Genomic DNA, 14,008 nt, shown 5'->3' with positions numbered 1-14,008 from the left:
CCCATCCTTGTCGAGGGCGCACCCATCTACAGGGTCCGTAGGATTTTGGACATGCGTCCTCGGGGCCGTGGTCACCAGTACCTCGTAGATTGGGAGGGGTACGGTCCTGAGGAGAGGAGTTGGGTTCCCTCTCGGGACGTGCTGGACCGTGCGCTGATCGAGGATTTCCTCCGTTGCCGCCAGGTTTCCTCCTCGAGTGCGCCAGGAGGCGCTCGGTGAGTGGGGGGGGTACTGTCATGTATTGTCATGTTGTGTCTTGTTTCTGTCCTTTCCTTTCACCCTGTCTCCCTCTGCTGGTCGTACTAGGTTACCGTTTCTGTCCCTCTTTCCCCCAGCTGTTCCTTGTCTTCTCTGACTACCTCATTCACCCCTTTTCCCACCTGTTCCCTTTTTCCCTCTGATTAGGTCCCTATATCTCTCTCTGTTTCTGCTCCTGTCTTTGTCGGATTCTTGTTTGTGTGTCTCATGCCTGAACCAGACTATCATCGTGTTTGCTGCAACCTTGTCCTGTCCTGTCGGAATCTACCTGTCCATCTGAGCCCACGTGTGTTCATCATTAAAGAAACTCTGTTTGTTAATTCGCTTTTGGGTCCTCATTCACGCACCTGACAGATAATCTGTTGACAGCTGTTTGATAGCCAGCTAAATTAGCTAGCTAACTAACTAGTTGGTGGGAGGAGCTATATGAGGAAGGGCTCATTGTATTGGCTGGATGGAATAAATGGAACAGTATCAAACACATCAAACATATGGAAACCACGTTTGACTCGGTTCCAGCCATTACATTGAGCCCATCTTCCTATAGCTCCTCCCTCCAGCTTACACTGGGTTTCACTTACCAGTAGACGGCTAGCGCAGGCTTTCATTATTATCATTCTTCTGTGGGATTTATAGCGGACTACATCCCCAAAAAGTGTAGACATACGAACTGACATCTAGGAGCCAATTTGAACTGTTACCACACCCATTTGTCAGCTAAATTACACTTTTACTCTATCACTCAACTCTCATTTATAATGAGTCGTGTTTATGATGATAGGTATATAGATAGGCCTATTTGTATTGTTGGTGTTGCTGTAGTCATGGATGCATCAGCGCAACAGATACAACATTCGTAATAAAAATGATCAATTGGCCTATGCATCATAATTACCTGGACAAAATCTGACCTGCAAATTTGTAAACAAAGCTGCTGTATTTATAACTCGTAAAAATATATATTTTTATCACTTTGAATTGACACAAATGGCAAATTAAGCTTTCCTTTATCCATTTAAATATATATTAAACAATAAAAGAAAATGTGATATTTTATTTGGGACTTACTGAGCTTTAATAAAATTCAAGTAGAAGTAAAATTACAGGTGTAAAAAACTACAAGCTAAAGTAAGTAGTAGCTTGTTTTAAAAGTACTCCGTTTTTAAATAAAAACATTGACCTTATAGCTAATTTCGCTACGGTTCCCTGAACGTTGTCACACATGATCTTTTCCATACAAAAAAAATACGTAAAGGATTTGTAAAACATATACTATTACTTTTTGAAAATAAATTAAACATTCAAAGCAAGTAAAATGTATTGATTAATTATAAGCAATACAAAATACAACACAAAAAGTGCATGAAAAAAAAAATCACGCATTCACACTTTTCCTCACTCATTCACTCACTCACTCCCTCTTTCTATCACTCACAAAATCCTTTCTCTAAATGAGTTGATGTCAAATTAGCTCTAGAGGTAACAGAACATCATGGAAATACAAAATTGATGAGCAAACCCCAATGAAATAGAAAAGGGGCTGTAGATGTTGCATTAGATTGATTAACTATACACTGAGTGTACAAAACATTAGGAACACTTGAGCGTGAAAAACCCAGCAGCGTTGCAGTTCTTGACAAACTCAAACCGATGTGCCTGGCACCTACTACCATACCCCGTTCAAAGGCACTTAGAGTTCCAGTCAAAAGTTTGGAAACACATACAGTGCCTTGCGAAAGTATTCGGCCCCCTTGAACTTTGCGACCTTTTGCCACATTTCAGACTTCAAACATAAAGATATAAAACTGTATTTTTTTGTGAAGAATCAACAACAAGTGGGACACAATCATGAAGTGGAACGACATTTATTGGATATTTCAAACTTTTTTAACAAATCAAAAACTGAAAAATTGGGCGTGCAAAATTATTCAGCCCCATTAAGTTAATACTTTGTAGCGCCACCTTTTGCTGCGATTACAGCTGTAAGTCGCTTGGGGTATGTCTCTATCAGTTTTGCACATCGAGAGACTGACATTTTTTCCCATTCCTCCTTGCAAAACAGCTCGAGCTCAGTGAGGTTGGATGGAGAGCATTTGTGAACAGCAGTTTTCAGTTCTTTCCACAGATTCTCGATTGGATTCAGGTCTGGACTTTGACTTGGCCATTCTAACACCTGGATATGTTTATTTTTGAACCATTCCATTGTAGATTTTGCTTTATGTTTTGGATCATTGTCTTGTTGGAAGACAAATCTCCGTCCCAGTCTCAGGTCTTTTGCAGACTACATCAGGTTTTCTTCCAGAATGGTCCTGTATTTGGCTCCATCCATCTTCCCATCAATTTTAACCATCTTCCTTGTCCCTGCTGAAGAAAAGCAGGCCCAAACCATGATGCTGCCACCACCATGTTTGACAGTGGGGATGGTGTGTTCAGCTGTGTTGCTTTTACGCCAAACATAACGTTTTGCATTGTTGCCAAAAAGTTCCATTTTGGTTTCATCTGACCAGAGCATCTTCTTCCACATGTTTGGTGTGTCTCCCAGGTGGCTTGTGGCAAACTTTAAACAACACTTTTTATGGCTATCTTTAAGAAATGGCTTTCTTCTTGCCACTCTTCCATAAAGGCCAGATTTGTGCAATATAAGACTGATTGTTGTCCTATGGACAGAGTCTCCCACCTCAGCTGTAGATCTCTGCAGTTCATCCAGAGTGATCATGGGCCTCTTGGCTGCATCTCTGATCAGTCTTCTCCTTGTATGAGCTGAAAGTTTAGAGGGACGGCCAGGTCTTGGTAGATTTGCAGTGGTCTGATACTCCTTCCATTTCAATATTATCGCTTGCACAGTGCTCCTTGGGATGTTTAAAGCTTGGGAAATCTTTTTGTATCCAAATCCGGCTTTAAACTTCTTCACAACAGTATCTCGGACCTGCCTGGTGTGTTCCTTGTTCTTCATGATGCTCTCTGCGCTTTTAACGGACCTCTGAGACTATCACAGTGCAGGTGCATTTATACGGAGACTTGATTACACACAGGTGGATTGTATTTATCATCATTAGTCATTTAGGTCAACATTGGATCATTCAGAGATCCTCACTGAACTTCTGGAGAGAGTTTGCTGCACTGAAAGTAAAGGGGCTGAATAATTTTGCACGCCCAATTTTTCAGTTTTTGATTTGTTAAAAAAGTTTGAAATATCCAATAAATGTCGTTCCACTTCATGATTGTGTCCCACTTGTTGTTGATTCTTCACAAAAAAATACAGTTTTATATCTTTATGTTTGAAGCCTGAAATGTGGCAAAAGGTCGCAAAGTTCAAGGGGGCCGAATAATTTCGCAAGGCACTATACTCATTTCAGGGTTTTTCTTTATTTTTTACTATTTTCTACATTGTAGAATAATAGTGAAGACATTACAACTATGAAATAACACATATGGAATCATGTAGTAACCAAAAATGTGTTAAATCAAAATATATTTTGTATATTAGATTCTTCAAAGTAGCCAGCCTTTGCCTTGATGACAGCTTTGAACCCTCTTGGCATTGTCTCAACCAGATTCATGAGAAATGCTTTTCCAACAGTCTTGAAGGAGTTCCCACATATGCTGAGCACTTGTTGGCTGCTTTTCCTTCCCAAACCATCCCAAACCAACTCATCCCAAACCATCTCAATTGGGTTGATGTCGGGCGATTATGGAGGCCAGGTCATCTAATGCAGCACTCCATCACACAGCCTGGAGGTTTGTTTTGGGTCATTGTCCTGTTCAAAAAGGGTGGCTACTTTGAAGAATCTCAAATATAAAATAGATTGATTTGTTTCACACTTTTTTGGTTACCGCATGATTCCATATGTGCTATTTCATAGTTTTGATGTCTGTTTTGGAAATTCTAACCAATCAGGAGAGACTTTGTTATTTCTTCAAACAAGCCATCTTAATTAATAAGAATTGCAATAATGGAGCTGGTCGACCCTACACTCTGAGGTGGAAGGTGAGAGCTCAAATGACACATGACACGCAGGAACCTTTTATATAGTCAGTCTTATGCAAGCATAGGTTTCACACCCACCTACACAGCTACACATACACAAGTATGAATCTTTCTCCCAGCAACAGGCTAATTCCAGGACAACAGCTTTATCAATGGTACACGAGATATAACACCTTTCTCTGATTTCAGTAGATTAAGAGGAAACAGTTATTTCTCTTCTGACTAACAGGAAACCATAGGTTGCACCGGTCAGCTCTTGGCTGTGTGCCAGAACGAACAATGTGGGCCTACTTAGGTTCCTACTTAGGTTCCTATACTGCACACACACAAAACAAGTTAGAACTCTTGTATGATCTAGTTTCTTAAACAATCTCAACCTTAATGCCTAAGCAACTAAGTTTAAGAAACAAAATGAGTATACAAGTATCATTAAGGTTTAACAGAAATTGCCCTTACATGTCTTTACTATTATTCTACAATGTAGAAAACAGTAAAAATAAAGAAAACCCTGGAATGAGTAGGTGTATCCAAACTTTTGACGGGTACTATATTTTGCCCATTCATCCTCTGAATGGCACACATACACAATCCATGTCTCAATTGTCTCAAGGCTTAACAATTATTTTTTAACCTCCCCTTCATCTACACCGATTGAAGTGGATTTAGCATCAATAAGGGATCATAGCTTCCACCTGGATTCACCTGGTTAGTCTATGTCATGGAAAGAGCAGGTCTTCCTAATGTTTTGTACACAGTCTTCATAGGCTACATGTACAGAGTACATTAGGTTATGTAGTGTTCCATGAGCAAAAACAAAGGTGTTCTGTTCTAAGGCTTGAATTTCTCTCTGAACTTGCTGTTCAGTTTCAGCAGGTGCTGATTTTCAATGTGAATCCATGGAAGGAGGCAATTTCTCAATGTCCTAAGTGCTGCTCAATCAACTTCAACGAGAATAACTAGGAATATAATTATACATTTAAAAAAATATTTCCAAATGTTCAAATTTTCTTCATTAAATGTTTTCTTATGAATAGCCTTTTTATGTTAAATGCTGCACTTCTTATAAGAATATTGACAATTTTTTGAATGTCCTCAAAGTCGTTGTCCTGTCACGTCCTGACCTTAGTTCCTTTGTTATGTTTCTTGTTTAGGTTGGTCAGGGCGTGAGTTGGGGTGGGCATTCTGTGTTGTTCTAGTTTTGGTTTTCTATGTGTTTGGCCTGGTATGGTTCTCAATCAGAGGCAGCTGTCAATCGTTGTCTCTGATTGAGAATCATACTTAGGTAGCCTGTTTTTCCCACTTGATTTGTGGTAGTTGTTTTCTGTTTTGTGTTGTTGCACCTTACAGGACTGTTTCGTTCATCACTCGCTTTGTTATTCAGTGTTCAGTTAATTTATTAAATATTAACATGGACACATACCACGCTGCATTTTGGTCCGATCTTGACTACTTTTCCACTGATGACGAGGAGAACCGTTACAGAACTACCCACCACTAAAGGACCAAGCAGTGTGGTAACGGGCAGCAGCAGCAGCAGCAGCGATCTCAGGACTCCTGGACATGGGAGGAGATCCTGGATGGCAAAGGACCCTGGGCACAGGCTGAGGAATATCGCCGCCCCAAGGCAGAGCTGGAGGTAGCGAAAGCTGGGAGGCGGCGGTATGAGGAGGCAGCACGGCAGCGCTGCTGGAAGCCCGAGAGGCAGCCCCAAAAATGTCTTGGGGGAGGCACACGGGGAGTGTGGCGAAGCCAGGTAGGAGACCTGCACCAACTCCCCGTGCTTACCGTGGCGGGTGTCGTACTGGTCAGGCACCGTGTTATGCGGTGGAGCGCACAGTGTCCCCAGTACGCATGCTTAGCCCGGTGCGCTACATCCCAGCTCCCCGCATCTGCCGGGCTAGGGTGAGGATCCAGCCAGGGCGGATGGTGCCAGCCCTGCTCTCCAGACAGCCAGTGTGTCTCCTCGGGTCAGGATATCCTGCGCCGGCGCAGCGCATTGTGTCTCCCGTGTGTCTGCACAGCCCAGTGCGTCCTGTGCCTGCGCCCCGCACGTGCCGGGCTAGAGTCACCATCCAGCCAGGACGGGTTGTGTAGGCCATTAGTTCGAGACCTCCAGTGCGCCTCCACGGCCCTGTGTATCCTGTGCCTCCTCCATGCACCAGGCCTCCTTTGTCAGCCCCACGCACCAGGCTGTCTTTCCGTCTCCTCCCTCCAGAGCCTCCCGCCTGTCCGGCGCTGCCAGAGCCTCCCGCCTGTCCGGCGCTGCCAGAGCCTCCCGCCTGTCCGGCGCTGCCAGAGCCTCCCGCCTGTCCGGCGCTGCCAGAGCCTCCCGTCTGTCCGGAGCTGCCAGAGTTGCCCTTCTATTCGGGCCAGCTGCAAGGGTCCCCAGTCCAAGGTCGGCGGCAAGGGTCGCCGCTCCTAAGGCGCCACGCAAAGGGGCCAAGACTATGGCTGAGTGGGGTCCACGTCCCGTGCCAGAGCCGCCCAGACCCTCCCCTATGGGTTTAGATTTTGCGGCCGAAGTCCGCACCTTTGGGGGGGGGGAGGGTACTGTCTCGTCCTGACCTTAGTTCCTTTGTTATGTTTCTTGTTTAGGTTGGTCAGGGCGTGAGTTGGGGTGGGCATTCTATGTGTTGTTCTAGTTTTGGTTTTCTATGTGTTTGGCCTGGTATGGTTCTCAGAGGCAGCTGTCAATCGTTGTCTCTGATTGAGAATCATACTTAGGTAGCCTGTTTTTCCCACTTGATTTGTGGGTAGTTTTGTGTTGTTGCACCTTACAGGAGGACTGTTTCGTTCACTCTCTTTGTTGTTTTGTTATTCAGTGTTCAGTTGATTTATTAAATATTAACATGGACACATACCACGCTGCATTTTGGTCCGATCTTGACTACTCTTCCTCCAATGACGAGGAGAACCGTTACATGTCCACCCTGTTACATTGTGGTTACTGGCACTTTAATTAACAAGGTAGGCAAGTTGAGAACAAGTTCTCATTTACAATTGTGACCTGGCCAAGAAAGCAAAGCAGTTCGACACACAACCACACATGGAGTAAAACAAACATACAGTCAATAATACAGTAGAAAAATAAGTCTATATACAATGTGAGCAAATGAGGTGAGATAAGGGAGGTAAAGGCAAAAAAAGGCCATGGTGGTGAAGTAAATACAATATAGCAAGTAAAACACGGGAATGGTCAATTCTGTTTTACGCAACGCCAGCAAGGGGAACACTTTTGAAGAAACAACAAATAGAAGACTCCAAAAAGAGAGAGCATTTCAAATCAGAAGTGGCAAAGGATAGGAAAAAAATACAGGAAGAGGTATGCAAGGATTAGTGGAGAACAGGCATCTGTATCGCCTCGTTCAACAGTCAAAGCATTGCAGAGACGTCAGAATGTGACATCACCTATTAACAGGCCTCTTCTCTTTCACACATCTCTCATTAAAGATAACAAAACAAAATACAGAAATGCAAGGAAACAGAAGAACAAGCAAATCATTGCGAAAGGGACCTCTGTGAAAATACTGTAGAAGTATAAACTTCAGAAGTATGCCCATACAGTGTTGGGCTTTTCAAAGAAGAGAGTTTGAAGGGGATCTTTGCTCTTTTTTGACGAGGAAGGGAAGCAGAACAGAAACAGAAATCAAAAGGAAAGTGAAGGATTTCTTTCTCCGTGATGATGTAAGTCATATAACGACCAGCCGCAAACAAACCATCCCACGACTAAAGAACAAAATGCAGAAGAGGCTTCTTACTGACACAATGACAAATATGCACAGGAAATTCCTGTCTGAGGAACTAAGTCAGTTGTCCTATACCTCCTTCTGCCACCTCAGGCCATTTCGGGTTGTTACGCCCAATAACACTGATAGTGAAACTTGTCAGTGCAAAACCCATGAGAATTTACAGTTCATGGTCAATTCTCTTCACAGCCTTGGGCTTTTGTCCACCAAAAACCTTGAGGACATGGTCAAATCAAGTATGTGTGACCCGAAATCGAAGCTATGTGCTTATGGTGAATGTAAGGATTGCTTCCTCACCAGTCATCCAACTCTGAAACCTCCTGGGAATGTAGAAGTTCCTCTGACACATTGGACCTTGGAGAAGATCCAAAAAGATGTAGAGAAGTGCTCCATGATAACCGTGAAGAGGGAGGTCACTATAACAGAAACTGAACTGTCAGTTTCAAGATAGGCCTGCCAAGTTTAGGGAACATCTTTAATATCAAGTATACAGGGCCTATAGGGACCTTAGGGAGAGTCTGAAGAACAATGAATGCTTGCTGCACATTGAATTCAGCAAAAACTATTCATGCAAATACTGTCAAGAGATCCAGTCCGTGCACCTTGGGGGATCTCAGCAGCAAGCCACTCTCCACACGGGAGTGCTCTACACTGCTGCAGACCAACCACCAATTACTTTTTGCTCCATTTCACCATCACAGAGACATGATCCACCTTCCATTTGGGAACACCTTGATCCGGTTCTTGCTATGTTGAAGCAGAAGTACCCTGAAGTCAGCTTCATTTCTTTACTGACGGGCCGGCTACACAATACAAGCAAAAAGGGAACTTCTACCCACTTCCCACAGAACCACACAAACAAGGCTTTCAAGAGGTCAACTGGAATTTCTTTGAGGCCAGCCACGACAAGGGGCACCAAATGGTGTTGGAGGGGCCCTCAAGAGATCTGCAGATAGAGCAGTTGTAACGGTTTTCTTGAAGTGAAGGAGAGGCGGACCAAAACGCAGCGTGGTGGTTATTCATGGTTCTTTAATAAAGACACTATACATGAATAAACTAACAAAACAAGAAATGTCAAAAAACCAAAACAGCCCTATCTGGTGCAAACACAGAGACAGAAACAGTCACCCACAAAACCCAACACCAAACAGGCTACCTAAATATGGTTCCCAATCAGAGACAATGACTAACACCTGCCTCTGATTGAGAACCATATCAGGCCAAACATAGAAATAGACAAACTAGACATGTAACATAGAATGCCCACTCAGATCACATCCTGACCAACCAAAACATAGAAACATACAAAGCAAACTATGGTCAGGGTGTGACAGCAGTGCACCATGGAAAGGATATCCCAGACACACAGGCCCTGTAAAATGTCCTAAAGGGTCTTAACTCCTCTGTGGAGTTTACTTCCGGCGCCGACAGAGATGGCCGCCTCGCTTCGCGTTCCTAGGAAACTATGCAGTTTTTTGTTTTTTTACGTGTTATTTCTTACATTCGTACCCCAGGTCATCTTAGGTTTCATTACATACAGTCGAGAATAACTACTGAACATAAGAGCAGCGTCAACTCACCATCAGTACGACCAAGAATATGACTTTCGCGAAGGACAACGGACAACGGAATGGATCCCAGCCGGCGACCCAAAAAAACGACTTCGTAAAAGGGGAAAACGGAGCGGTCTTCTGGTCAGGCTCCGGAGACGGGTACATCATGCACCACTCCCTAGCATTCTTCTCGCCAATGTCCAGTCTCTTGACAACAAGGTTGATTAAATCCGAGCAAGGTTAGCATTCCAGAGGGACATCAGAGACTGTAACGTTCTTTGCTTCACGGAAACATGGCTCACTGGAGAGACGCTATCGGAGTCGGTGCAGCCAACTGGTTTCTCCAAGCATCGCGCAGATAGAAACAAACATCTTTCTGGTAAGAAGAGGGGCGGGGGCGTATGCTTCATGGTTAACGTGACGTGCTGTGATCATAACAACATACAGGTACTCAAGTCCTTCTGTTCACCTGATTTAGAATTCCTCACAATCAAATGTCGACCGCATTATCTACCAAGGGAATTCTCTTCGATTATAATCACAGCCGTATATATTCCCCCCCAAGCAGACACATCGATGGCTCTGAACGAACTTTATTTGACTCTTTGCAAACTGGAATCCATTTATCCGGAGGCTGCATTCATTGTAGCTGGGGATTTTAACATGGCTAATCTGAAAACAAGACTCCCTAAATTTTATCAGCATATCGATTGCGCAACCAGGGCTGGAAAAACCTTGGATCACTGCTATTCTAACTTCCGCGACGCATATAAGGCCCTGCCCCGCCCTCCTTTCGGAAAAGCTGACCACGACTCCATTTTGTTGATCCCTGCCTACAGACAGAAACTAAAACAAGAAGCTCCCGCGCTGAGGTCTGTTCAACGCTGGTCCGACCAATCTGATTCCACACTCCAAGACTGCTTCCATCACGTGGACTGGGATATGTTTCGTATTGTGTCAGACAACAACATTGACGAATACGCTGATTCGGTGAGCGAGTTCATTAGAACGTGCTTTGAAGATGTCGTTCCCATAGCAACGATTAAAACATTCCCAAACCAGAAACCGTGGATTGATGGCAGCATTCGCGTGAAACTGAAAGCCCCACTGCTTTTAATCAGGGCAAGGTGACCGGAAACATGACCGAATACAAACAGTGTAACTATTCCCTCCGCAAGGCAATCAAACAAGCTAAGCGTCAGTATAGAGACAAAGTAGAATCTCAATTCAACGGCTCAGACACAAGAGGTATGTGGCAGGGTCTACAGTCAATCATGGATTACAAAAAGAAAACCAGCCCTGTCACGGACCAGGATGTCTTGCTCCCAGGCAGACTAAATAACTTTTTTGCCCGCTTTGAGGACAATACAGTGCCACTGACACGGCCCGCAACTAAAACATGCGGACTCTCCTTCACTGCAGCCGACGTGAGGAAAACATTTAAACGTGTCAACCCTCGCAAGGCTGCAGGCCCAGACGGCATCCCCAGCCGCGCCCTCAGAGCATGCGCAGACCAGCTGGCTGGTGTGTTTATGGACATATTCAATCAATCCCTATCCCAGTCTGTTGTTCCCACATGCTTCAAGAGGGCCACCATTGTTCCTGTTCCCAAGAAAGCTAAGGTAACTGAGCTAAACGACTACCGCCCCGTAGCACTCACTTCCGTCATCATGAAGTGCTTTGAGAGATTAGTCAAGGACCATATCACCTCCACCCTACCTGACACCCTAGACCCACTCCAATTTGCTTACCGCCCAAATAGGTCCACAGACGATGCAATCTCAACCACACTGCACACTGCCCTAACCCATCTGGACAAGAGGAATACCTATGTGAGAATGCTGTTCATCGACTACAGCTCGGCATTTAACACCATAGTGCCCTCCAAGCTCGTCATCAAGCTTGAGACCCTGGGTCTCGACCCCGCCCTGTGCAACTGGGTACTGGACTTCCTGACGGGCCGCCCCCAGGTGGTGAGGGTAGGCAACAACATTTCCACCCCGCTGATCCTCAACACTGGGGCCCCACAAGGGTGCGTTCTGAGCCCTCTCCTGTACTCCCTGTTCACCCACGACTGCGTGGCCACGCACGCCTCCAACTCAATCATCAAGTTTGCGGACGACACAACAGTGGTAGGCTTGATTACCAACAACGACGAGACGGCCTACAGGGAGGAGGTGAGGGCCCTCGGAGTGTGGTGTCAGGAAAATAACCTCAAAGTCAACGTCAACAAAACTAAGGAGATGATTGTGGACTTCAGGAAACAGCAGAGGGAACACCCCCCTATCCACATCGATGGAACAGTAGTGGAGAGGGTAGTAAGTTAAGTTCCTCGGCGTACACATCACAGACAAACTGAATTGGTCCACCCACACAGACAGCATCGTGAAGAAGGCGCAGCAGCGCCTCTTCAACCTCAGGAGGCTGAAGAAATTCGGCTTATCACCAAAAGCACTCACAAACTTCTACAGATGCACAATCGAGAGCATCCTGTCGGGCTGTATCACCGCCTGGTACGGCAACTGCTCCACCCACAACCGTAAGGCTCTCCAGAGGGTAGTGAGGTCTGCACAACACATCACCGGGGCCAAACTACCTGCCCTCCAGGACACCTACACCACCTGATGTCACAGGAAGGCCATAAAGATCATCAAGGACAACAACCACCCGAGCTCTGTACCATCACTCATTCATATATCTTTATGTACATATTCTTTATCCCCTTACACTTGTGTCTATAAGGTAGTAGTTTTGGAATTGTTAGCTAGATTACTTGTTGGTTATTACTGTATTGTCGGAACTAGAAGCACAAGCATTTCGCTACACTCGCATTAACATCTGCTAACCATGTGTATGTGACAAATAAAATTTGATTTTGATTTGAGATGTTCTTCGTTACTGAGAGTGATGTTGAGGCAAGAGCAGAGGCAACCCTCCTTCCTCCCCATACACACATACAGTACATACATTTGTCTTGTGCAGCAGTTGGTTGAGTATTGAAATGTATAATGTGTTTGTTACTCTTTATATCTTATCATATGCTATCTCTTCTCACCTCAGATGCCTGCCTTAGATGCCATTAAAGGAACGATGAAGATTCATCAGGTTATCAGTGTCTCACCAGGCCAGAAAAAATACAGGGACATTACTTGTCTTTGCAAGAAGGATAGTGCCATGTTGGACTGTCCTTGTTTTCAGCTCAAAGAGGCAACTCTGGGTGACCCTGCATTATCTAACCACCTCCCTGCATCTCATAACAAGGCTGACACCACATGGCGACCTGGCACCATTGAACTTAATCACGTAGGGGAGTGGTGTGTTGTCAATTATGACCATGAAGGATACCCTGGCATCATCATGGATGTAGAGGAACATCACATTAAGGTGAAGTGCATGCACCGGAATGGCATCAACAAATTCTTCTGGCCAAGTCCAAAGGAAGATGTTTGTTGGTACTCTGATGGACAGATAATGTGTCTGATGCCAGAGCCACAGGCTGGTAATAAACGATCTGTACAGATGGAAAAATCCACCTGGAAGTATGCGGAAGAGCATTTGGGTTGAAAAGGGGGAGAGATGGAAAGAGGGGGAGCGAGAGAGGGGGAGAGGAAGAGGGGGACAGGAATGTGTTTTAATGCTAATTCCAATGATTTTGTACCGGCAATGTATTTTTGTGTTGTTGTTTTTCCACAATGAATATGTAACTAAATAGCAGTTCCAATGTTATTACTATGTAGATGTCTATTCAGGGTTCAGGGTTCAGGGTTTAATTTATGTTCTGTCCCGTTATACCTTGTTATCTTGGCATCTTTTTCAAATGAATTCAGTTACATTGTCAAATATCAAGCAATTGTATCATGTATTTTAAAGAGTAAGACATGGCCAACACCACACAATTATAAACCTGGATAAAATATAATTAATACCTGTCTCAATTTAGAAAGATAATGGGCAAATTAGATTAAGTTCTGTATCAAACCACACATTGTATACAACATCTGTTATTTCTTTATAATTTGACCAGACCAAGTGGACAGTGTTGACAAGGGGACACAATAGCTTTATGAAAATGTGAATGTTACTAAAATAGTCCAATGAAAGTAATTAAAGACAGTTAAGTGCACGTCCGTAACAGGGTGGACATATCATATGGCTGATTCACAGAAGATGTATTTATAATTACCTTGTCACGTTCTGACCTTAGTTCCTTTTTTATGTCTTTATTTTAGTTGGTCATGGCTGGCGTGTGTTGGGGTGGGCATTCTATGTTGTTTTTCTATGTTTTGTTCTGTTGTTATATTTCTATGTGTTTGGCCTAGTATGGTTCTCAATCAGAGGCAGGTGTCAATCGCTGTCTCTGATTGGGGAGCCATTTTTAGGTAGCCTGTTTTCTATTGTGTTTTGTGGGTGGTTGTATCCTGTTTTAGTGTTTTCACCATACGGGACTGTTTCGGTTGTTTGTT

This window comes from Oncorhynchus mykiss, chromosome 16 (assembly GCF_013265735.2).
Source record: "Oncorhynchus mykiss isolate Arlee chromosome 16, USDA_OmykA_1.1, whole genome shotgun sequence".
Lineage (NCBI taxonomy): Eukaryota > Metazoa > Chordata > Actinopteri > Salmoniformes > Salmonidae > Oncorhynchus > Oncorhynchus mykiss.
This window is presented reverse-complemented; position numbering follows the sequence as displayed.